Genomic DNA, 22,903 nt, shown 5'->3' on the forward strand with positions numbered 1-22,903 from the left:
TCCCCTCGACGATCACCAGTGGTGTACGGCCAGTGTAGGAGATCGCTCCCCACACCATGATGCCGTGTGTTGGCCCTGTGTGCCTCAGTCGTATGCAGTCCTGATTGTGGCGCTCACCTGCACGGCGCCAAACACGCATACGACCATCATTGGCACCAAGGCAGAAACGACTCTCATCGCTGAAGTCGACACGTCTCCATTCGTCCCTCCATTCACGCCTGTCGCGACACCACTGGAGGCGGGCTGCACGATGTTGGGGCGTGAGCGGAAGACGGCCTAACGGTGTGCGGGACCGTAGCCCAGCTTGATGGAGACGGTTGCGAATGGTCCTCGCCGATACCCCAGGAGCAACAGTGTCCCTAATTTGCTGGGAAGTGGCGGTGCGGTCCCCTACGGCACTGCGTAGGATCCTACGGTCTTGGCGTGCATCCGTGCGTCGCTGCGGTCCGGTCCCAGGTTGACGGGCACGTGCACCTTCCGCCGACCACTGGCGACAACATCGATGTACTGTGGAGACCTCACGCCCCACGTGTTGAGCAATTCGGCGGTACGTCCACCCGGCCTCCCGCATGCCTACTATACGCCCTCGCTCAAAGTCCGTCAACTGCACATACGGTTCACGTCCACGCTGTCGCGGCATGCTACCAGCGTCAAAGACTGCGATGGAGCTCCGTATGCCACGGCAAACTGGCTGACACTGACGGCGGCGGTGCACAAATGCTGCGCAGCTAGCGCCATTCGACGGCCAACACCGCGGTTCCTAGTGTGTCCGCTGTGCCGTGCGTGTGATCATTGCTTGTACAGCCCTCTCGCAGTGTCCGGAGCAAGTATGGTGGGTCTGACACACCGGTGTCAATGTGTTCTTTTTTCCATTTCCAGGAGTGTAGTTTCAGGTCTCCACATGGTACACTACTGCCCATTAAAATTGCTATACCACGAAAATGACGTGCTACAGACGTGAAATTTAACCGACAGGAAGACGATTCTGTGATATGCAAATGATTAGCTTTTCAGGCCATTCACACAAGGTTGGCGCCGGTGGCGACACCTACAACGTGCTGATATGACGAAAGTTTCCAACCGATTTCTCATACACAAACAGCAGTTGACCGGCGTTGCTGGTGAAATGTTGTTGTGATACCTCTTGTAAGAAGGAGAAATACGTACCATCACGTTTCCGACTTTGATAAAGGTCGGATTGTAGGCTATTGCGATTGAGGTTTATCGTATCGTGACATTGCTGCTCGCGTTGGTCCAGATCCAATGATTGTTGGTAGAATATGGAATCGTTGGGTTCAGGAGGGTAATACGGAACGCCGTGCTGGATCCCAACGGCCTCGTATCACTAGCAGTCGAGATGACATGCATCTTATCCGCATGGCTGTAACGGAGCGTGCAGCCACGTCTCGATCCCTGAGTCAACAGATGGGGACGTTCTCAAGACAACAACCATCTGCACGAACAGTTCGACAACGTTTGCAGCAGCATGGACTATCAGCTCAGAAACCATGGCTGCGGTTACCGTTGACGCTGCATCACAGACAGGAGCGCCTGTGACGGTGTACTCAACGACGAACCTGGGTGCACGAATGGCAAAACGTCATTTTTTCTGAAGAATCCAGGTTCTGTTTACAGCATCATGATGGTCGCATCCGTGTTTGGCGACATCGCGGTGAACGCACATGGGAAGCGTGTATTCGTCATCGCCATACTGGCACATCACCCGGCGTGTTGGTATGGGGTGCCATTGGTTACACATCACGGTCACCTCTTGTTCGCACTGTCGGCACTTTGAACAGTGGACGTTACATTTCAGTTGTGTTACGACCCGTGGCTCTACCCTTCATTCGATCCCTGCCAAACCGTACATTTCAGCAGGATAATGCACGACCGCATGTTGCAAGTCCTGTACGGGCCTTTCTGGATACAGAAAATGTTCGACTGCTGCCCTGGCCAGCACATTCTCCAGATCTCTCACCAACTGAAAACGTCTCGTTAATGGTGGCCGAGCAACTGTCCTGTCACAATACGCCAGTCACTACTCCTGATGAACTGTGGCATCGTGTTGAAGCTGCTTGGGGAGCTGTACCTGTAGACGTCATCCAAGCTCTGTTTCACTCAATTCCCAGGCGTATCAAGGCCGTTATTACGGCCAGAGGTGGTTGTTCTCGGTACTGATTTCTCAGGATCTATGCACCCAAATTGCGTGAAAATGTAATAACATGTCAGTTACAGTGTAATATATTTGTCCAATGAATACCCATTTATCATCTGCATTTCTTCTTGGTGTAGCGTATAATTTGGCCGAAACCCTTTATGACAGTTCAGAAACCTTGATGTGTACTGACTGAGGACTGAATTTACGAAATTTCAGCCATGGAATGAGCGACTATTTATCAAGACGGCGTTGGCCACATTTTGAACGGTTCAGGCCGAATAGCTAGTAAAACGTCATATTTTACCAATAGCGGCTTCAATGACACACAAATCTAGCAGTGTTGTACGATGTCGCAAGTTGCGCACTACCAAAACAAGCACCGCAAATCAGTATATGGCTCTCAAGTCTGCTGTAAGAACACATTTTGTGTATATTACAACATTTCTTCGAGGCGACTGCTCGACATGGTCAGGTGACGGGTGCTGATTACTGCTGGTAGTGAGTAACGTGCCAGTGGTAACCAGCACCCGTCACCTGACCATGTCGAGCAGATATCTCGAAGAAATGTTGAACGGATCTGGAGGGAAAGATGGAGGAGTAGGGCATCACAGGTCGCTATTATCTCGTAACAGATGTGGAGCCGTTCTTTGGCTTTCTATTACTAGATTTAACACTGTAGGATTAAACATTGTCTTAGTCTGATTCTTACTGTTAACATTGTACATCACAGTGTACTTACTGTTTTCTAACAAGACTGAATGTTTTAAAATAGAAGTGCAGATATCCCATCCAGTTACTTAACATCCAGTATGCTCTTCCATGACATCCGCTGACACATCATGTTAGAAACAGTTTAAGATACAGAAATAAAATTTCGACGTTCGGATGGCGCATAAAAGGAGTTTTGACTTATGCATATTACTCATAACATTTAACTCAGCAAAATGTGTTTTTATGAAACGACTTTATTTTAATCGTATTCGACAGCTCTTGAAGTGGAGGGAGGGACAGTCATACAACAAACTTCATCTTCAGGAGTGAAGCGTTTCACCAGAAAAGCAGGAAATATAAGGATACAAGAAAATAAAATCGCTAACAGCGAAGTCTCTCGCGCTTTGCCCCGGTAACCTGGCAAAACAGGGTTGAAACTGCTCTGTGCAACCGTGTTATGCTGATCAACAGGGCTCCATGCTTTCAATGACACTTCGTGTTTATTACATTGTGAAATATGATATACGAAGTATCAATTTTCGTGTGCAGAAAAGTTTCTACTCTACTGCATTTCGAAGTAATTGTATTTGTTTCGTTCTAGCATATAAAATGGAATTCTTTAACGTGATAATATATACCGCTTTAGACGGCTGTCGCTAACGAAAATTCATCTAAAATTGTTCATCGTTTATAAAGAGTAATTTCTGTGTGAAGAAAAGTCTTCTACCGCTGTACGCTTCTTTGGAAGGCCCATGCAATGCGTTTCTAAATGTTCAAATGTGTGGGAATTCCTATGGGACCAGACTGCTGAAGTCATCGATCTCTAGACCTAAACACTTTAACTAACTTATATTAAATTACGCTAAGAACAACACACACACCCATGCCCGAGGGAGGATTCGAACCTCCGGCGGGAGGGGCCGCTCAATCCGTGACATAGCGCCTTTAATCACGCGGCCACTCCGCGTGGCGAATACGTTTCTATTTGAAAACAACACTTTTCTTTATCAGTACTGCGGTGAGTAAGATGTACAAAGCGTTAACAAAACAGCATGGTATGGATTATTTTGACTATTTTTCGACTGTGACTGTCTCAAGAATTATGTAAAGGTTTTTTTTAAATTACCGCTATCAGTTTCAAAATCCTTTACACAAAAATTCTGTTTCTACTTCTCGAATCATCTATAAAACAATATGCATGTTCGCGTTACGTGAAACATGCTGCACTGTATAAGAACGCAAGGTGATACATTTGCAACCAGACAACAGGAGGACTTGCTTTCCAGTGACATTCCATGTTTGCTGTGTTGTGTGATACGATACGTCAAGTAGTAATTTTGCGTGCAGAATAGTTTCAACTATGCCTCCTTTTGACGTAATTGTACGCGTTACGTATTGTGAGTTTGCCAATAAAATAAAACATTTTCACCAGATGAAATTCTTTGCTTCAGGCTCTTTAACGCCAGCAGAAATTCTTGTAAAACTGCTGACCGTTTATAAGGAGTAATTTTCAACTGTTAAGCTTTGTATCACTTAATCTGTACTTCAATTGAAGAAAATCCACGTGAATGACACACTGAAACGTCAACCATAGGAGAAAATATAGAGAAAGGTAGAATATGGTATTTCTCTGTACACTTTTGTCACGTACCAGAGGCTGTACGGCTGACAGAAGAAAAGTTCATTATAATTTAACTTGAAACATTAAATACAACTAAATTTAACGCAAGATGAGTGCTCACTGTTTTAAAAAGAATCCAACTGACTTTTGCACAAGTTGATTTTAATCGCTGAGACGTTGGTCACCTCCTTGAGCCAGAAATAAAACAATCAAAACAGTGTGAAGCAAGCATATCACATGCTATTCTGGAGGGGAAGAAGGATAAATAACAGAATACGAAGAATTAAAATTGACGCCTCAACGAGAGATAAAAAAAGCGAAATTCATGTACAATACCAATCACCTGTGTTTTTTACGTGAAAATTTGACATTATGGCTTGATACTAGTTTCAAGCCAAGCTGAAATCGTCTACCTCATTTCAGATTTCGGTTTACAGAAGGCAAATATTTTTAATAATTTGCTTTTTGCAACATTTGTTCTAGCATTTTTAGACGCGTTTTCCAAGGTAAGGCTTAACAAAGACGAATGAAATCATTTTAAAGATGTAAATTTCCGCGTACAAGTCGTTATATTGCCTCGGTAGCCTCACATTTCTTCGTCTTTGAAGACTGCCTGCCTTGTTAGAACGCAGGCTGCTTGAAAAAACTGTACGGGCTTGCCGAACTATTCCTCGCGTTCTGCATTTACTGCCTAGTCGTGTTAACCAAGCTGTAAGTAACGCTCATACAACGCGAGATCTGCATAAATAGGCGTCTCGTCTCCAAAACATTTCTCAGGCAGATGCATTTTAACAATCCAAACTCCATCTACGGAAACGCACGCTCACGAATTATTTTCGTTAAGCACTACAGGGACTGACGTAATTTATTAGCGAATTTGCAGCATTGCAATACAGTCTACAATCATTTACATTCGACGGACGAAGAAAGTGACTTTATACCTACCATGATCGGCAGTTATGATCTACGTGGATAGGATGTTTTCGTATAGAAAACACAAATTACATTCTTGTTCTCCAAAAAAATCTCATTGCAGTTGTAGTAATTTATTTACTAATGTGTAATATTGTTCGAGAAACTTTTATGGTACGGAACCTGCCATCTATTGGCTGAAAACGAAGGACCTTGTACGTTGTAATGTTTCTGAGATACAGTGTATTGGCTATTTTTTTTTATATTCTGATGCTGCGGAATGTAGTTTAAAACGAAGTTCGCAGTTGACATTATTCTGGTGGCAGTACACAAAGAAACCTCGATTTTACTTCCGCAATACAAACTTAAAATCATCGGTAACGAGCAATTTTGGCTTTGTCTTTAGGAGGCTCTGGCTCTAAGCACTATGGGACTCAACATCTTAGGTCATCAGTCCCCTAGACTTAGAAACTACTTAAACCTAACTAACCTAATGACATCACATACATCCATACCCGAGGCAGGATTCGAACCTGCGACCGTAGCAGGCGCGCGGTTCCGGACTGAAGCGCCTAGAACCGTTCGGCCACCACGACCGGCTGTCTCTAGGAGAGACTGTTGTTATTGACATAGGACTGGTTTACAAGCATGTGTGGTGTATACTGATTTTAATGTTATTTACAAGTAACTGTTAAAATCTAAGAGTGTAAATGCTTTTCTTGTGGCTCCGCATCATGTATGAAATGTTTAGAGGATGTCATTTTCCCCTTATTGTTGCAGAAATTTTTTTCTGATTTTGCAATTTACGCGTTACGTCATTGGCAAGCATCCAGGAACATCCAGTATAATGTATCTGAAAAATATAACGGGGAGACGACAATGGTATGAACCACACACTTGACCCTGCATTTATGTGCACGCCATTGAGTATTTTCAGTACTATACTGCGGCAAACAGTTCTCTGTCCCAACAACGTTAGTACGAGGCACTGCAGAAAAGTAAGGCCTCCAAATTGATTTGAAAATTCTTAAAGCTTTTTAAATAAAACAAACGTTATTGAGATTCTACATCATTATTCTTCATGTCTACATATCTGCAGCCCTCTGTCGCTAGACGATATGAAATTGTAGCGTGTAACATGGCTTTGACTAACGTAACTTTGTCATTGCGTGAGAAAATGCGTGCTATAATCGAGTTTAGAATTCGCTGAGTTCGTCCAGACATGGAACATCCTCTTCTCCAGCATGAAACTACCAGATCACACACAAGTGTTACGGCATCTGCAACAATTCGACGCCTTGGGTTCACTGCCATCGATCACCCACCATACAGTTCCGTCTTTGCCTCATCCGAGTTTCATCTGCTTCCAAAATTTAAAGAACACCTTGGAGGACTTCACATTGATAGCGATCAAGCAGAGAAAAGGTTGTGGCTTCGTCATCAAAGACAGACATCCTGCCGGCCGCGGTGGCCGTGCGGTTCTAGGCGCTCCAGTCCGGAGCCGCGCTGCTGCTACGGTCGCAGGTTCGAATCCTGCCCCGGGCATGGGTGTGTGTGATGTCCTTAGGTTAGTTAGGTTTAGGTAGTTCTACGTTCTAGGGGACTAATGACCACAGCAGTTGAGTCCCATAGTGCTCAGAGCCATTTTTGAACAGACATCCTGGGGTGATGGTATCGGCGAACTGTTTGCCTTTGGGAGATACACATACACATACACACACACACACACACACACACACACACACACACACACACACACACACAGAGCACAAAAAAATTATATCACACCATAACACACACACACACACACACACACACACACAAATGATTACACGAACAGACCACAGATACTTCAATAATTACACTCATAAGTTTGGCAATAACATTCGATCTTTGGCAAAAACATTTGACAGTCGGCAACATAAACCAAAAAATTGCATTAAAACAAGCGTTCAGTTCATAGTGCTGTGGAATGTGGGAAAAAACCGCAAATTGGCGTTCATAAGAAGAAGAACAACACCAAAAATGGAACAGGAGCGTAATATGTAAGAAATTGTCCACGCAACCTGTAATTACGGTTCAAAACATTACTACTTAATAGGAAATACCAACCACCAGAACTGTTTATAACCTATAGGCACAGTGACAAAAATGTAAATTAAATAGCTAACATATGTACATATTCCAGGCCACTGATGATGCCTTGCAGAAAATAAAGGCGAAACGCGTATGGCATTAAAATTGTGTTTTACTCAGTTGCTGTCAGACGGTCCATAAGTAAACATTATCAATATACCGTAATGAAGGATAAAGCTGTAGAATATTAATAACGTTTGTTTTATTTAAAAAGTTGTAACAGTTTTCTGAGAAAATTTTAGAGGTGCCACGCCCTCGTATTTCCACACAATTTGAACATGAAGCAATATGTGGAACACATATGCCTATGGTTTGTTAACAAGCTATGAAGTGGGACGAAATTGTACAGGAGTACCAACATTCCTTAATACGTCTGTCTTTGCCGTTACATGCCTCCGAATACCTGTAAGTACGTACGTGTTAATTGGTTACACTTAATGTTCTTCACAGCATTGTTGTCTCCCCATTAAATTTTGAAGATCTCTTTTATTTTAGGTTTATATATGCCTTGACAACGGTATCATTTCGAAATTTGAATGGCAGAACAAAAACGTCTACAGCCGTACGCGGAATAAGACGTCGTTTAAACTTCCGTAACTTTTTTGACTTATCTGTTACGGTGTGGGCGTGTAATTAATTATATTTCTGTGCTTAATGTCTGTTCTATGGGTGGAGACATCTGTTGTTCAGATTACTCGCCAAGTATACGACGCAACCGCTAGCCCGCTAGGCAGCCCACTCGCCGCTTGGCCGTGTAGCGCGGGCTCGAGCCGCGCGCTGTGCGGACTTACCGGCAGCCTGGAGTAAGAGGTAAGCCAGACCCAGGGGGTGGCGCCCTTGTCGCCGGACGCCTTGCTCTGCTGCTGGTCGCGCTCCTCGATCTCGGGCCGCAGCTTGGGGTCGAAGAACTCGACCGTGGACTCCTGCACGACGGCGTTGCTGTCATCGGCGAGGCTGCGCGGGGCGCGAACCCGCGCCGCTTCGTCCTCGCCCTCGGCGTCGTCGTCGGGGTCGGCGACGGCGCCGCCGCTGCAGCAGGCACGCTCCACCCTCTGCACGTAGCGCAGCAGGTAGCAGGAGGAGGCGAGCTGCGCCAGCAGCAGCGCGCACAGACACGCGTACACCGCCGCCCAGCGGCCCGAGCCGCAGCCGCCCCCGCCGTCGTCCGCGCACCTCGCTACCATCGCGGACACTGGCGGCCGAGCGCGCTCCGTCCGGCGGCCGCGGCGCCTCGCACCCTGTGCGCGCATGCGCGTTGCCATGGCAACGGCCGCACGTGCTCCTCGCGTCGCTCGACTCACCCCTTCCTACGATTAAGGGTGCAACGGCGCGACCGGAGTTCCTGCGTGAGCGGTCTTTCTGACGTCACTCAGCTGATGGTGTTGCTTCACTGTTAACTACAAACCCAATGACGTCGTACTGGGAAGCGTCACAAAAGGGTGTTTTATCGAAGTACTGCCGTTACGGACTCAGACGACGCAGCCCTACTCGCTTGCTCTCGTAATCAGGAAGAAAGAAATTCAAATCCCTATTTCACCCATTCTAGGATTGCTCTCTCTCTCTCTCTCTCTCTCTCTCTCTCTCTCTATTCATTTAGCCGGTTCCGACTCTTCGTGACCCCATCAACCAAATCACGCCACTTCTTCCTGTCTTGGACTTTCTCCCGTAGACCTTCCAGGTTGGAACACATTGCTTCTGTGATGCCATCGATCCATCTCATCCTCTGACGTCCTCTTCTTCTAGTTCCTTCAATCTTCCCCAGCATTAATGTTTTTTCCAGCAAGGCATGCCTTCGCATTGCGTGTCCAAAGTAGGTCAGCTTTTGTTTTAACATTAGACCTTCCAGGGAGAAAGCTGGTTTTATTTGCTCCAATATTGATCTGTTGGTTCTCTTTGCAGTTCATGGAACTCTAAGAAGTTTCCTCCAACAATTCGAAGGAGTCAATTCTTCGCCGTTCAGCCTTTCTAATGGTCCAGGTCTCACATCCATACATCACAACTGGAAAGACCATAGCCTTCACAATCTTTGTTGCTAATGTTATATCTCTGGACCTTATAACCTTGTCAAGGTTTGACATCGCCTGTCTACCGAGCAACAGGCGTCTCCGAATTTCATGGCTGCAGTCTCCATCAGCAGATATCTGGGAACCGAGATAACTGAATGTGGTCACTACCTCCATGATTTCTCCTGCTATATCCCACGAATTGGTAGGTGTAGTTTCCATAATTTTCGTTTTCTTCACATTCAGTCTGAGATCGGCCTTTTCACTTTCGTCTTTCACCTTCATCAAGATTGTTCTCAATTCTTCTTCACTTTCTGCCAACAGGATCGTATCATCCGCGTACCTGAGGTTGTTTCCATTTATTTCAGCTATTTTAATTTCTGTTTCTCCTATATCTAGCCTCGCATTCCTCATAACATGTTCGACATACAGATTGAATAAGTACGGTGACAGTATGCAGCCTTGCCGGACCCCTTTCTGAATCTTTATCCATTCCGTTGTTTCTTACATAGTTCTCACCGTGGCTTCTTGGTCAATGTATAAACTCCGTATTAGATGAATGAGGTGATCTTGTACACCCATGTTTTCCAGTACGTTCCGTAATTTTTTGTGATCGACGCAGTCAAAGGCTTTGGCGAAGTCAATAAAGCAGAGGTACACATCCCTCTGGAATTCTCTTGCTTTTTCCATAATCCACCGAATGTTAGTAATTTGATCTCTAGTTCCTCTTCCTTCCCTAAATCCAGCTTGTTCTTCTGGTAGCTCTCGATCTAGATATTGGCGAAGTCTATTTTGTAAGATTTTTAACATGACTTTGCTAGCATGTGATATAAGTGCGATTGTTCGGTTATCTGAGCATTCTTTAGAACTTCTCTTCTTTGGAATGGGGATGAATAGTGATCTTTTCCAGTCTTCTAGGATTGCTACCTTTATTTTAAACTACTTGAAACGAGTAACAGAACCATTTCTTCTACGACGCATCACATGCCTCTTCGAACCGTTTTGACCTGAGCCAATGCTCTCTTTGTCAACCCGCCAGCGTAGCCGAGAGTGCTAACGCGCTGCTTCCTGGACTCGGGTAGGCGCGCTGGCCCCAGATCGAATCCCCCTGGCGAATCAACGACGACGGCCGGTGGTCGGAAAGCCTGGATGTGGTTTGTAGGCGGTTTTCCACATCCTACTAAGTGAATACGGGGCTGGTCCCCACGTTTCGCCTCAGTTACACGACTCGCAGACATTTGACACACATTCACGATTTACACTAGGCGCAGACAGCCAGGGTACACTACTTCCGTCCAGGGAGGTATGGGGTGGCGGCAGGAAGGGCATCCGGCCACCGCTTAAAATTAACCATGCCAATTCCGTACTTAACCCTGCCGACCCTGCCCACATTGCGGGATAAAGGAAGTAGCGAAAGAAGAAGTGCTCTCTTTCTTAAACGTCTACTGTCTAAACGTTGTGAGATATTAAATAAGCTATCATGTTATTTCCAGATTTTACAAGTCACCTGGGTCAAACCTTTTCAGTTCGCACCACTCCAGTGACTTGCGTGTCCATGGTGATGAAATGATGTTGAAGTCAACACAAAACCAAGGCCCTGTGCGGAGGAAATCTCCGAGCCAGCCAGTAATCGAACACGGTCTCCCTGTATGGCAGTTTGCCACGCTGGCCGCTCAGATACGGAGGCGGACGTTTTACGGGTGCTACAGAAAGAGACCAAAGTGACAATTACATCCAACAATACGTCAAATATTCCTAGGACAGCATCACAGTCAATAAGAGTGCGGTGAAGAAGTCATTGGTTATCGATGTGCAGTAACACAGTTGGTGGTAGTATTCCGTACACGAGCTATAAAAGGGCACTGCTTCAGCGGAGATGTCATTTTTTACTTATGCGGGAATTAAAAGATTTTGAAAGTGGAATGGTAGTTGGAGCTAGACGCATGGATATTCTATTTCGGAATGCCTTAGGGTATTCAATATTCCCAGAACCGAGGCGTCAAGAGTACCAGATTTCAGGCATGCACAACCATAGTGACCGGCGGCCTTCATTTAATGACCGAGAGCAGTGGTGTTTGCGTAGAGCTGTCAGTGCTAACAGAAGAGCAGCACTGTGCGAAATAACTGCAAAAATCTGTGTGAGACGTATAATGAACAATCCGCTGGGACAGTGCCGCGAAATTTGGCGTTAATGGGCTATGGCCACAGGCGACCGACGCGAGTACTTCGCTTAACAGCCCGATATCGCCTGCAGCGCCTCTCCTGGTGTCGTGACGGTATCAGTTGGATCCTAGACGACTGGAAAACCACGACCTTGCCGGATGAGCCACGATATCAGTTGGTAAGAGCTGGTGGTAGGCTTCTAGTGTGGCGCAGACCCCACGAACGCATGGAACCAAGTTTTCAACAAGGCACTGTACAACCTGGTGGTAGCCCCATAATGGTATGGGCTGTATTTAGATGGAATGAACTGGGTCTTTTGGTCCAACCGAACCAAGCATTGACTGGAAATGACTATGTTCAACCACTTGGAGACTATTTCCAGCCATTCGCGGATATTATGTACCCAAACAACAATGCATCATGGCACTGGGTCACAACCGTTCCGAATGGTTTAAAAAAGATTGTGAACCAAGAGAATGATTTGGTCACCAACATCGCACAACACGAATCCCAAAGCCGGCCTGAGTGGCCGAGCGGTTCTAGGCGCTACAGTCTGGAACCGGGCTCTGTTGTGCGTGATGTCCTTAGTTAGGTTTAAAAAGTTCTAAGTTCTAGGGGGCTGATGACCTCAGCAGTTAAGTCCCATAGTGGCCGCGCGGGATTAGCCGAGCGGTCTTGGGCGCTGCAGTCATGGACTGTGCAGCTGGTGCCGGCGGAGGTTCGAGTCCTCCATCGGGCATGGGTGTGTCTGTTTGTCTTTAGGAAAATTTTGGGTTAAGTAGTGTGTAAGATTAGGAACTGATGACCTTAGCAGTTAAGTCCCATAAGATTTCACACACATTTTTTTCCCATAGTGCTCAGAACCATTTTTTTTTTGAACGAATCCCAATGATCATTTAAGGGACATAATCGAATGGTCAGCTCGCGCACAAAATCCAGCACTGGCAACCCGTTCGCAATTACGGACGGCTATAGAGGCAGCATGGCTCAATCTTCCTGCAGCGGGCTTCAGCGACTTGTTGATCCATGCCACGTCCAGTTGCTGCACTACTCCAGGCAGAAGGAGGTCCAACACGATGTTAGAAGGTCTCCAGTGACTTTTTTCGCCTGAACGTTTTCTCTGATGTTTGTGCTCCACAGCAGTGGAAACTCCCAAATGGACATCCTGTAGCACTGTAAGCAGATGTTAAAACCTTTATTTCAGAATCAACTGGTTAGAGTCAAAGAAAATTTTTGAAGCAGCTTGGGTTAACAGATAGAGCTAAACTGGATAACATGACGTCAAAATTCTACCGCGTCTAGTGACTGTACCAGTGATACCACACTACCCAATGACAAACGAGTCATTTCAGGAAGCTGTCGTGTCGTCACACATCTGTCATTTTGGATGATTTCATCAATGGTCTTCTTATTCACATCACTCGCTGCCGTCGATGATCTACTGCATAATGGACTGTCCAGTAGAGAGAAATCATCGTCTTTAAAACTCTGCAATCACCTCTGGATGTTGCTGCAATCCACTGTGTCCTCCCCATAAACAGGGAGCAACTTCCTGTAAATCGATGTGGCAGAGTCATCGCCGGTCTTGAGGAGAAACTCCAACACCGACCGTTGTCGCAACCTGGCATCTACTTCACGGTGCATTATGGCTCACCTGTAAAAAAAAAAAAAAAAAAAAAAAAAAGGAAAATCCTTTTATATACTAACTTATAGCTAAATGTTCCAAGTACGTTTAGAAAAAATTTCAATCACCTCCTGCAAGAAATAAAAAAAAACTGGAGATGACTGTTCAAAACTTTTTGAACGCCCTTTGTAGTATGAATGCGAGAGAGTCTAGATTTTATACGCTCAGATAAAGCGTTTTTTGTCACTATTTGACAAACCGATTTTAAATTGCGATACAGTAAGCACCTAAAGAGGTTGCATGATACATTGCCTTAGCCCGCCTTTGGGTGGGATTCTGTTTTTGTAAGGTAAGAATGCATTTTCGATCCAACACCAACATGTGCCGAGCCGCAAAGGTCGATAGCTCGCGCCACACTCCTGTATCCACAGATTTTACTCCCCATAGTGTCGGCCGCTAGGAGGCGCGCATGCCGCGCACCGACGTCTCCTAGCCTGACTGAAGACCGCCGAAGTGATCAGTCCGGAGTGGGACACCGTTACTTGAGAAGACAGTGTGGTTTTAGCAGCCGAGCTAGCAAGTTTTCAGCAAGGTATAATTTTTGATCTGCCAAACTGGATCCACCATTTTCAGTTTGTAATTCTAATATCGGATTCCTAATCAATGGTCCAAAGAATCTAGAAAGTTCATATGTTTGTAAGATTTTATCTCCAATTTTCTGTAATGTCCAGGTTTTGAAACTGGCTGCCCCAATGTGTGGCACCCCGCAGGACATCGCATGAACAACACTCATATCATCCTTAGCTTCTGATCACCCAAGAACCAGAACAGCACATCTTACTTTGTCAGTGTGTGCAATTTTTTTGTTCGCGAGTTAGCGGAACTTGCTGTTCCGTTAAACTGTTGCGCATGAATGCCGTGCCATTTAAATGGACCGACAGTCGACAAACTGTTTTCGAAGCCTTCAAGATAACATTGAGTAATGCTATTGTGATCGTGGTCTCAGATTTTCAGCGGCCGTTTACTGTCGCAACAAGACACAAATGAATTGCGACATGTAGCTGCTAATGATCACTGATTTACATCATGAGGAAAGCTGCAAATTTGTGCTGGACCGGGATTTTAACACAAGTGTCCTACAAACAAGGCAGATGCTCTGACCATTGAGCCACACACAACACACACACACACACACACACACACACATACACACACACACACACACACACACACAGTGGTCGTCGCAACTGCACGCACTACCCTAGCATGCCTCCCGTCAGACACAAATCCTCGACGTATCCGTACACTACTGACATAGCGCCAGTGTCCTTCCGCACTGAAGGGAGAACAGATATCACATACATAATTCAAACGTGTGCAGATGCACATCACTCTCGAACTCTTACAGATATCGACGAAACGCCTCACGTAATGAGAATGTTCGGGAAGGGCACACTTGGTCAGTAGCGGCAAAAAAAAAGTTCGTTCTGGCGCAATTTTGATATCAAATTAACTATACATTTAAAAATTGATCAACTAATTACCCCACTCCCGGATGACGCCGTGGCATTTCCCTCACTGGCATGCGTCCCCTACCCCCACCACCTCTCTAGGAAATCCCTGTACCTCCCCTCACCTCCTTCCATAAAAAATGGTGTAAAATTCAAATTGTGGCAGGAAATTAATTAAATAGAGGGACAACATTTCGTAGTAAATTATAATTTTGGCGGTAAATTAAAATGCTGGAGTGAGGAGGAGAGCGCGTAGAGGTCTAGCCTGAGAATACTGCACTTGAAATAACGTAATTACATTTTGCGTGCTTACAACAGAATATCATCAGCGCTTTAATCCCAAACATCGATGATACATGTAGGTGTGTTTTATCGACGGATTGTAGATACCTTCGCTGGGTTATAGGGCGTGTATCAGCGTTGGATGGTACAAACAGGAACTATGCAGGTGCACACATATTACCCGAACTCTTACGGGACTTGGTAAGAATGTCTTCCACGAGTAATGAGTGTGTTGGGTAGGGACACTAAGAATGTAGAGTGTGGACATATAAGATGAGAATGTGAGTCTGATGGGAGGCGTGCGCGTGATAGACTCTGCAGTCGGACTATCCTCTGTGCCCTCGATGGCTCAGATGGATAGAGCGTCTGTCATGTAAGCAAGAGATCCCGGGTTCGAGTTCCGGTCGGAGCACACATTTTCACCTGTCCCCGTTGATATATATCAACGCCCGTCAGCAACTGAAGGTAATAACAGATAATTCTAATAAACAGAAATAGCATACCATATCTGGTAATAGGAGCATATACTCATGGACAATCGAGACAGTAGCAGGTGAAATCAGCTTTGTATACAGGTCATGTCTCTGTTGTAGCTCCCTACATGTTGGAGTGCGAATCAAGTCAACATGTAGAACTGTTTCCAGACTTTGAGTTCCCGTCAACTGCACCACTACACTAGTCTACAGACACATTCTCTGATGCATCAGTGTGAGACACTGGCTTGCTTCCACACTTCGAGTTTTCACTACATGCTTTGCATGCTGCACTCGTAGAGTCTCACATAGATACATAGCGAGAGTTGTCACACTTTCAGTTATCCAATTCGATTAATTTCATGCTCATCCCATCTGAAATGCATGCAGATAGATCACTGGAAGGAGGGAAATTAGCAGGAATATTTTAATAGGTTGATGAATATTACACATATAAAACCAACCACATCGTGTTTTATTAACAATATGAGCATATATACATCAAGAAATGCTGAAAAACTGGCATAAAAATTGGTAAAAGTATTACGAAAGTTGGCGGGAAATACATAATAATTTCGTGGAAATTCTACCAAACGCCGGAAAATTGATGGAGAACGAAAGAGTAATTACACTGCTGCTTAGCGCAGGAAAATATTGGTGCATAAGAACGAGTGTGCGGCAGGAAGAGAAATGGGAGTAAAAAATCGAAATGGAAGCACTGGGACCTAAAAGTTGCAAGGTGGATGTATGTCAGATGTTGGACATACATGTCCTGAGTTGCTTTACTGAGAGAGTATTGCACTCTGCATCACTAATGTTTCGGAAACCACATGGCTTTAATATTATAGCACGTGCATTATCGTGTAGCCATAGGAGTGCTTGTGTTTGTATTCTAAGATCATTTCTCTCTTGTCAATACCTTCTAGGTACTGACTAGAAACATTAGAACAATACTCCAGAACTGATAGCGCAGTTGAATTACACAGAATGCTTCAAACTCCGTTCGTCTGAACCTCCATCATGCATAAACCAAATGTTTCTTCTTAACCCTCTGTCACCACAACCATCTGATATCTACTATACACTGGTAAGAGGTACTAACCTCCTCGAAATGCACGGATCTGGAGAGATGTTGTGCACTGGGATTGGTGCCATGAGTAAGACTGGTGCGAAACATTCTTATCTGAACAGCAGTGATGGAATTAGCTCGCTCTGTTCCTTCACGAGATGGGGAGCGTAGTCGGCGATATAGCGAGGGTAGCAGGTAACAGCCCAGTTCTGCTTGCGATGGACAAATTCCTTAGAAAACGGCGTTGGGGAATTTCTAGATATACAAACAGACCACTGACACAGCTGATCATGCGAAAGGCCCGTGGTATGCTGGTGATGTACGCATGTAACCATAAGGCGTCAGGAGCGGGCACAACATGTCCGATTGGCTGAAATAAACACTGAAGGAGAAAGAGGGGCGATGTTTCAAAGCATTTTAAAGGTAGGCTCTTTGCGATTGGCAGGGGCAGTCTCCACAAGATGAAACGAACGCTCCAATTGGTCTGAAAAAGCCGTGACGTGAAGCATGAAAGAAGTGGGGGACAGTTTCTTATGAAAGATGCAATACTGAAAACTTCGGAGACCCTCCTCTGATCAGCGTCAAGTGTGGAACAGGGCGCAACACGCCCCATGTGACGCCAAAAGAGGAATTTTGGGTGAACATTGCGTTCTCTTTGGCTGACGTTCAGCTAGAAATTAGCAGAAGAGTCGTTGAGCTCCGATAGCGGAGAAACAAAACAGTCCTGTAATTCATTGTTCTTGCGACAACTGAGAGTCCATTGAAGCATACACGTTGCTCCATTTATGCACGTGTATATCGTCTTATTTTCCAGACTAGGGATGAGTGCATGTTTTCTCTACTAACCAGAAACATACGACAGTTCCAGCTGATAAAGTCGGTAAAGATTTTGATCAGCTTTTTATAGGATTTTCAGAGGGTGAGCCGGCCGGGGTGGCCGAGCGGTTCTAGGCGCTACAGTCTGGAACCGCGCGACCGCTACGGTCACAGGTTCGAATCCTGCCTCGGTCATGGATGTGTAACGTCCTTAGGTTAGTTATGTTTAAGTAGTCCTATGTTCTATGGGGACTGATGACGTCCGAAGTTAAGTCTCATAGTGATCAGAGCCATTTGAACCAATCAGAGGGTGAGAGAAGCCTTGCAGCCAACAGCACGTCGCAGCTAAAGGTAAATGGCGCTGGCAGAGGCGTAAAATTGTTGGATCTCCAGCTTGCATTCACTGTGAACCTGAGCAGTCTTCAGTAATATTTTGCTCATCTTGTCACAAAAACTAACCATCTTCCGTAGACTTGAATGTCATCCTTAATGGTACCGAACTTAGAACCGGAATCGCTGTCTAGAAGTAAGAAAATTCTTTTAGAGAAACTTCTAACTAAATTTGATATTGTTGTGTTAGGGGTATTTCTGCTAAACAGGACGTAATGCGTTAGCTTGACAACTGTCCTGATATTGTCATGTCACAATCTATGTAAACCTGTGTGCTTCTTTAACAACAATATAAGAATAAAACAAATTTAGTACATCTAAAAACCAATGTGCTCTGTCATAGAATAAGGGTCTACTCCTAAACCCAAAAGTTTATTCTAGTGACGCTAACGCACTCACAGAGTGTTTTTGCTGATGTCTGACGAACGTGAAAAGGAGTCAACTGACAGAACACACCGCTTTAATGATTTACAGCAAAAAACAATCAATCAAACGGTTTGTGAAACAACAACACTAGAATCCTCTTGTTGTGAATGATTGTTTGTCGGATATTGTCTCCCGCCAATACAGGCGATAAAACTTTACGCAGGTTATGGAAAGCGACTTTGATCACTGGCCATCTGCTCCAGTGGACCAATATTTGTAGATTTAGTGGAATCACCACATATGGTCAATTTAAACATGCAGACGGTATTTGTTTCCAATATATCTGAAGAGAGATACGCGATGAAATCAAATGGAGTTCTCTCCCAGGATACGTTAGCGAAGTTTTTATAGTTCATAGTTTTACTCCTTTGAATGTTACAGAAATAACGAGGAGAGAGAGAGAGAGTGTGTGTGTCAGAGATAGAATGTGCTGCCAACAAAGACTCGGACTCCATGACACTGTAGTATTTCCAGCGTGTTAACCATAGGAATGCGATAATGAAGATTAGGTCATGTACGAGGGGATATTTTAGATAGACATTCTATATCAATAAATCGCAGGTGTGAAGCTTCTGAATTTCTTTGTGCAGTCCGTGTATGCTCTACGTGATTGCGAATTTCCTCCTGTACATTAGCCATTTTTCTCGATGTAATAGCTCTCTACCTAGATGGTGGGATGTGGAGGACTAGATAGTCTTTTAATGGAACAGTGCTGTTGGACAAATATGTTTCGAGATCTTGAGCGGTAATCAGGCGTTTATTCGTTGTGGTGAGTCCTTTTAATGGAATTTTAATCTCACACTTACTTTGGGAGAGATGATCATCGTAATAAAGTCAGCTATATCACCGAATTTATAAAGTGATACATAGTATGAACCTGGCATTTATAACTCCTCTGGGCTGCTACCTTGAGAGACTTCATAGGTAAGAGGATAAGAAGGAGATTAGCTTTCTGGCATTTATAACTCCTCTGTGCTGCTGCCTTGAGAGGTTTCATAGGTAAGAGGCTGGGTAGGAGATTAGCTTTTAACGTCCCGTCGACAACGAGGTCATTAGAGACGGAGCACAAGCTCGGATTAGGAAAGGATGGGAAAGGAAATCGGCAGTGCCCTTTCACAGAAACCATCCAGGGATTTGCCTGAAGCGATTTAGGGAAATCACAGAAAACCTAAATCAGGGTGGCTGGACGCGAGTTTGAAGTGTTGTCCTCCAGAATGCGAGTGCAGTGTGCTAACCACGCCGCCATCTTGCTCGGTACGTCATAGGTAACGAGGCATTTGGTTACTTTACGAGAGTTTCATAGCGAGGAGGCATCCAATGACAGAGATAAAGCATGCTCTTAGCACACTGTCATCACCCGAAAATGAGTTTGATATACTGGTCCTGTGAAGCAGGATATGGCAGACATTAAGCTGCGAAGAACAGACTTTTCTACCTAAAGAAAGAACACCTAGAGGGAATACAGCCTATGCCATAATATACAAAACATTCTCGGCATTCTTGCCGCGTCAGTTCTAGATAACATCTCGAGTTTTCGACGATTACCTCCATCGTCATCGTCAGGAGCTGACTGTCTTCACTGCTGCTGTTGCAGCCTCTGTATAGCCCGAAGCCAGCTTCTGATTGGTCGGCTTATGATTGGTCGGCGATTACGTACTGCTGTCTCAGACGGTGTCACTGTGTGCGCCGGTGGCGCCACCGCTTCCGTTTGAACGTAAACCTTGGAAGGAACGTCTCTGCTGCTTCTCTGCATCAAGCGCTCGTTTCCACGCACAGCTCAGATGGTATCCACTATCGCGGTTAAAGTTCTTTTGGCTCATTCTTATTTCAACAGCCTCCTTAATAATGCGCACACTTCGCCCGAACTGTTGCGGGAATCATCAGCTTAGTTGGCGCAGGTAATGAGTGAATGGGCAAATATCCTTTAGAAACATTACGAATGTAGGTCGCAGACATTTCGGTATGTAAGTCTCACGGGAAGTGTCCAAGGGATAAGTCCCTGCTGTCGCGCATTCCTCTGTGATCTCGGTGGCTCAGATAGATAGAGCGTCTGCCATGTAAGTAGGAGTTCCCGGGTTCGAGTCTTGGTCGGGGCACACATTTTCAGCTCTCCACATTGAGGTATATCAGCGACACTTGTTAACAGCTGAGGGTTTTGGTTAATTTTCATTTCTTTCTTGAGAAGCTGCGTGGTCATGTTATGTTATGTTAACTGGGGATCTAGAAACGACAGAGAGGCTCCGTCATCGTTGCAGCTGCAGTGGTCCACAACCCCACGCCGGCTACTGCAGTCCACTTCACCCCTCCGCCGCTCTACACTGAACCCAGGTTTGTTGTGCGGCTCGGCTTCCGGTGGACCCCCAGGGAAGGTCTCACACCAGACGACTGTAGCCTCTATGTTCGCGTGGTAGAGAAATGGTGGTGTACGCGTATGTGGAGAACTTGTTTGTGCAGCAATCGCCGACATAGTGTAGCTGAGGTGGAGTAAAGGGAACCAGCCCGCATTCGCCGAGGCAGATGGATAACCGCCTAAAAATCATGCAGAGACTGGCTGGCTCACTGGAGTTCGACACAAGTCCGCGAGGCGGATTCGTGCCAGTGACCAGGGGCACTATTCTGTATCGTTCATACCGATTGGTGTAGTAGGCTAGTCTCGGTAGTGACGTCATTTTCGGTTCTTTATCGAAATATCCTATTCAGTAAGTTTCTGAGACTTGTTACCGAACGGTACTCCCACCGATTTTATGACAATAGTACCGAGAGATTTTGGATTTCGGTCTGGACCTGTCGATCGGTGAGCTGTACACCTATAATTTGTTATTTCAAACATATTTAGCGGTTTTAGCTTTGGATTTAGTGATTGAGTTACTAAAGAATCACCAGAGATGCATCCGGTAGGAAAGTGAGTTCATAATGGAATATTTTCCTTTGTTAGAAATATGGTTAAGTTAGGTTCTTACTGTTAATGATTACATCAAAAACACAAAAAAAGAAAAAAGCATATTCGGTCAATATTCTCTCAAAATACGTGCTATTTTGATGGAAATAAGACTTTAAATGTCATTAAATATCAAGACATCGTCTCTGCTTACGTATATTACATGAGTGTGAACTGATGCTACTAGTACCTTTGTGTACATTTTCCCACAAATGGGATTGTTAGTAATTATTATAATATTATTTACAGCTTTTATTATTATTTAATTGTAGTGTTTACAGCTTTCAAGTAACATAACAATGGAAAGCAATTATGTGAAGCCTGATATTCGAAACCTTAAAAACTATCACACATTTGTGACTTACTCAGTACCGTTTGTTAACGAAATCAGACTACGTGCCTCTACACAATAATATAAGAGTTGAACACAACATGTCTGTCGTTTGGCGTGGCCAAGTTGTTAGCGCGCGGGATTGTGATATGAAAGGACATGGGTTCACGCATGGGTGGATGCAAAATTTATTTTTCCTCTTCATATATGCAACATGTTCTGAGACATTGTTATTCGTGTAAGTTAAGATTTTTCTGCAATATTCGTTATTACTTACATGTAAGAGCGCACTTCCTGAGTAATGATTTCGTGATTTCTGTGTGTTTAAAATACGAAATATGAAATTGTTGGAAATGAAATTGCTGTGAGCGAAACAACCGACAGCAACCTTCATATTTTTTTCTTGTCAGAAATAATTCACCATTTTTTCCGAATATGTAGCGATTTCCGAGTATGCGGTTATACAGGAATCTAAGATCACAACTTAAATTACTGGGAATGTAACTAGTAGCAGACATCTTCATGATCTTGCCTGTTAGAAGTATTTATCTGCAATCGTAGCCTCAGCAACAGCAGACAGAGATGAAAGATCTCCGCCGTGATATTTTTAGAATGTAGCACAATATACGAAACATTTTCATTCATGAGATGCATGTTATATACTTCGACGAACTGCAGGAACTCTCGAAAATGCGTTTATTCAATTTCGTTATTAAGACACAAATCATTGACGTATTATATAGAGAAGCTGGATATTTAATCATTTGGATTTCTAGGAGTGAATTATAACCACAGTTTGTATATCTTCTTATTCTTTGAAACTCACAGAATCAATTTTTCGGGTTTTTTATAGTACAATGTGGTACTACACACTATTCGTAACTCATTTTCCGAAACGTAAAATCCAAAACATGATGTCAGTATGAATGAGAATAAGATGAGATAATGCGGCATTTATGACAATCTGCAGAATACAGTCAAATACGCTATCGTTATTATGCATGCATGGAAACATGCAGTCAGAGAAACTAAAATTTTTTATGCATTTCAGCTGAGGATCATGGAAATGGATATACGGCACCTGATACTGTTAAGGAGGAGTCAAGGGCGATGAAGGCGGGCACGTCAGCTCGATGGAATGCGGCGTCATGCGTTATGTCAACGTAAAACCAGTTTTCGGTGCTTGGAAGAACAGCGCGCCTGTGTCGTCTGCTAGCCGCTTTGTGTTCGTGGCTCTGTACGCGCTGCAGTGTCCATGCGCCGATCTGCGGCCGCTTGCTTTTGATTGGCTTGGGCGATACGAACTGACAACAGTGCTTCAGTTCTCTAGACCCGAACG

At 44.6% G+C, this 22,903-nt stretch overlaps 1 non-coding gene across 1 annotated transcript; it reads right to left on the reverse strand.

Annotated features, from left to right (window-relative positions):
- Nucleotides 1-19,566: 19,566 nt before the first annotated feature.
- LOC124799706 lies at nt 19,567-19,756 on the reverse strand. The gene has a single exon (XR_007017065.1). It is a non-coding gene; the product is annotated as a U2 spliceosomal RNA (small nuclear RNA).
- Between the last annotated feature and the right edge of the window lie 3,147 nt (nt 19,757-22,903).

This window comes from Schistocerca piceifrons, chromosome 5 (assembly GCF_021461385.2).
Source record: "Schistocerca piceifrons isolate TAMUIC-IGC-003096 chromosome 5, iqSchPice1.1, whole genome shotgun sequence".
NCBI classification, from domain to species: domain Eukaryota; kingdom Metazoa; phylum Arthropoda; class Insecta; order Orthoptera; family Acrididae; genus Schistocerca; species Schistocerca piceifrons.